This window comes from Arachis duranensis, chromosome 3 (assembly GCF_000817695.3).
Source record: "Arachis duranensis cultivar V14167 chromosome 3, aradu.V14167.gnm2.J7QH, whole genome shotgun sequence".
Lineage (NCBI taxonomy): Eukaryota > Viridiplantae > Streptophyta > Magnoliopsida > Fabales > Fabaceae > Arachis > Arachis duranensis.
In genome coordinates this window covers 16,242,477-16,246,943 of record NC_029774.3, presented here as the reverse complement: position 1 = coordinate 16,246,943, position 4,467 = coordinate 16,242,477, and positions in this window count along the sequence as shown.

The window sequence follows — 4,467 nt, the reverse complement described above, 5'->3', positions numbered from 1 at the left end:
CTACTTTGTTGAATAATAGCTAACCCTTTTTCAGCAATTGCAACTTGTCTTTCAATTAACAAGACTTTTTTTTCGGCAATCGAAACTTGCCTCTCAGCCACAGAAGCTTGTCTCTCAACTGATTCAACCTGCCTCTGAGCCACGTCATGTAGCTTGCTAGGCAGATAACTATCCTCTTTTATAGCATCGGCCATGGTAGTAATTTTCAACGCAAATTTCTCATATTGTGCCTCCAAAAAATCATTCATAGGAGACTTATGCTTTGTATCTCTTGAAGTTGAAGTCCCTCCTAATTGATTTGGTTGACTATGAGGAGCACTTGGTGAATCTAAATTAGCAAAAAACGTAAGGGTATCATGTCCCACATTAACATCTATGTCAGAAAATCCAATATTTTCAAACGAGTCATTCAAGTCAATAGGATCTCTATCAAGTTGTTGAATATGTATTTTTCACATTATGCCCTATAATATGTAGGAATTTAGCGACTTGCTCTTCAACTGTAGAGCGAGTATAATCCTTTACTCTACCAGTTCCTCTTAATTTTTGACACAACTACCTAAATGCTTCAGGGTCCACACATATGACATCTCGGCATTTTTTAGATTTCAGTAACCTTGCCATTAGCTGAGTACACCTAATTTCTCTTTTCAAGTTGTCGTCATTAATTTGCCTAGATATATACTGTGATAATAATTCCAAAGTATACAATGCATGCACTATAACTGTAACACCCTACTATACAGAGTCTTATGCTTAAGTCATAAAACTGAGGTGGCGAGGTATTACGACCTCTAAAAGTAAAATTACATATATAATATAGATGGAAGTTTTATCTAAGAGCCGTTGAAGAAAAGTTATTGAACAAAATACAAGTAGAACAACGCAACACTCACGGTCGGATAAAAGTAGAAAGGTGGATAAGATTGAACGGAAGAGATAATATAAATATATAAGATCAGAGTTCCAAAAATGCAATTAACAAGTTCTAGGCTCGGCCTGCGAAACAAAGACCGACCAGCGTATACATTTACATATATAAACACCCCAAGGTAACCCAAAACAAAAAACCGACAACCTATTTCTCCGAGTCAACCTTTAAGAGAGACAAACATAAAATATAAGGTGGAAAATCTATATACATATATAAATATAATTAAAATACAACAGAATACACAGTGTGGTGCTTCTCAACCTGCATCTGAAAAACAACAACACGTATGGAATGAGAACTGGAGGTTCTCAACATAGTAGTGATGCTGCATACATAAGATATAAGGTCTTGGAAAGCCAGACGCAATCCTAGAACTCTGACACATAGATTATAAAAATTAAAGATTTAAAATGAAAACCATAAATCGGGTGGTCTGCTAAGGTTCTAAACTTACCAAAACCATTTTAAAACCCTCAAATCCTCCGCCTTTTCTCCAATCTTCCAATTCCAGTGCACAGACAAATAAATCAGACAAGACAAGCACATACAAAAAGCATATATACAAGTAGACAATTAGCAATTAACATGAATAAAAAACAATTAAGCAAGCCAAGACAATGCACACTAAAAAAAAAAGATACAAATGCACATGATGCATATCTTTCCTACTGGCCGAGAGCTCACGTGTCGGTTAAATCGCCAGAACCCGATACATTTGGTATGTAACACCCTCACTATCAGAGCGTCACGCTTCCGGCTGTGCCACTTTGATAACTTGGATATTATGACAACTTTAAACATATTTAATACTAAAATAGGAGCATGTTTAAAACTTAAAACCGCATAACCTTCCAAAACACTTTTTCATTGAGATCATAAACATGTATATACATACAAACCAGATATAATAGATAAAGGTGAGGGAAAAATAATAACTAAGATAATACAAAAATATTGAATAAACAGAAAATGAATATAACTTTTCTAAAGCTTCGTCGCCCATATCCTGAAAAAGAAAAATCTGTAGGGGAGTGAGAACATCGTCCTCGCTAGTTCTCACTGCAGGGTTACAGAATTGCTATAATAAGATACAAAAATAAAACTATTTTTAAAGTACAGTGATTAATGCTCGTCTTACGTGCCTTTTTGAAATCCAAAGAGTTAACATCCAAAAATCCATTTCAAAAGAAGAAATAAGCTAATTATCCAAAGCTTAGAAAACTTTTTCCTCTATTATAAAAATCTTAAAATCTTTCCTAGAGGGTATGAATGACCAACATGCCCAAGTATAAGTTCATTAAGTCTATGCTTAATCAGTTTGATTTTTAATACTTTACTAAGACATAAACATGAAAGCAGTTACCTACGCGGTATAAATGATCGTTCTATTCCAAGCATAAGTTCATTAAGTCTATGCTGAACCAGTCAGATACTTTATACAGAACTAGACCTCAAACATACCAACCACGGCCTTAGGCCCATCCAATCCAACACGGCCCCCGACCCAAACAAATCAATCATCAACCAATTTATCACAAACCAACTAATCAAACACAATCACAATTAATATAGTTCAAGCACAATCAAAAGCAATTACCACAAATATAACAGTTAGCAATTAACATAAGTATTCACATAGGCAAACCAATTACAATATACAGACCCAAACAATATCACATAGATGCAAAAGATGAATGTCTATTCCTATTCAAGCCGTGAGCTCCCGTGTCGGTTCATTGCCCAATACCCGACAGTGGTATTTGAGATAGGCGTTATGTATCGCCGTCCCTACCTTAGCCAACGTGTCTTCCATGAGCGTTACATATCGTCGTCCTCATGGGGAACCTTCCTTCTGGCCTCCAATAGGCATTACGTATTGCCATATCCACTGAGCCTTATCTTTTGGGTCTCCAGTAAGCGTCCTCACTGAGCCTCATAATCCACTTTTTCTTCAAAAATCAATTCTCTTTCAAAACGGAGCTACCTTAGGTAACATTTCCCAAAATTTCCAAAAGACTTTCAAATATCATATCAAATGGGAATTCTCTTTGAAAAGACTCAAATTCTTCACTTTTAAATCATCCGTTTAACTATATTAAATCAGAGTAATTAATTAACAATCCTTGGTAAAGACTCAAGACTCTAGGAGAAGAATAACATACCTCTTTTCTTAAATTCTTTATAAATCTTTGAAATCATAGTTACTTAAATTGAAATCGATTAAAATGAAGATTTAAAATCAAAACCAAGGCATGTAAGCTAAAAGTTCTGAACCAATTTCAAAACTAAAATTATTTAAGCCCAAAAACCAATTTCATTTCATTTTTAAATCGGAAACCTTCCTAAAGGCTCGGAATTGTTTAGTCAAAATTTAAAGAATACTTCAAAAGCAATATGAATTTAATTAATCAAAGTTCAATTCCTTTTAAAATCCTCTAAAACTCCTCCAAAGGTACTTCTTTAACCAAACTTCAAAATATAGGTACTTTCACCTTTAAATCAAACTTAAAAGATAAATTTTCCTTAAACCGATCAAACTCGAGATACCTATTTCTTAATAAATCAAAAAACCAAATCATAAAACCTCTTAAATCCAATCCTTTTCTAAATCACATTTTAAAACAAATCTTAAATTTCATAAAAATCTGGCAGCATCTCCCCTAAAACTTGGACTTTCCCTCCATTTTTGAGTCCTAACCAAACTAATCATCAACTCTTTCCAACAGGTTCAAGACCAAATCAATTTCCAATAGCACCAAATCCAGACTTTTAAATATTAAAATCATTTCAATTTGAAACAATCAGAAAACTCCATTTTAATACAATCAGACATTATTTCAATCAAACAGACAACCATATTCATCCAAGACAAATCAGACAGTTCATAAGACTTACATAATCACCAGAAATACATTTCACACATCATATTTATTTATAACAATTCCAATTTAAAATAAATTAGTTTTTAGAAAAGCCCCTACCTCTACTCGTCGAAACCATAACCCAAACGCATCAACAGAACTCTTTTATCTCAACCCGGAACCAACAACAACCACAAACTCAGTCCCTGATCACCTTCGTAGCACTCACAGTAACTTAAAAGCGACATGCAATGCTAAGAACATGATCCTATGTTACCAGAACCTCAGAGTTTATAACCAAATATAACAGAATACTAACGCAGGGGTTTTTGAAACATAAACACTTACTGAAATAAGGAAAATAAGTAGCAACGATCTTTGAACAGATCTAGTGGTAGCCTTGGCAGCCACCCAAGCGACAGCTGCAACCTGAACAACATGCAGCGGCAATGAAGTTCCCGGAAATTCAACGGAAAGGAAAACCAACTTAAAATTCTTACCGGAAGTCGATCTCAGTAGCAGCAGCAGTGACGACATCAACCCAGCACCAACAACTCCCTTGCGCACGTCCTCCTCCGTCCCTTAATCGGCGACGGTGACAGAAGGCATGGCGGCACCTTCTTCCTGTCCGGCTCATGCTCGCTTCTCTCCCTCTCTCTCTCTCTCTCTCTC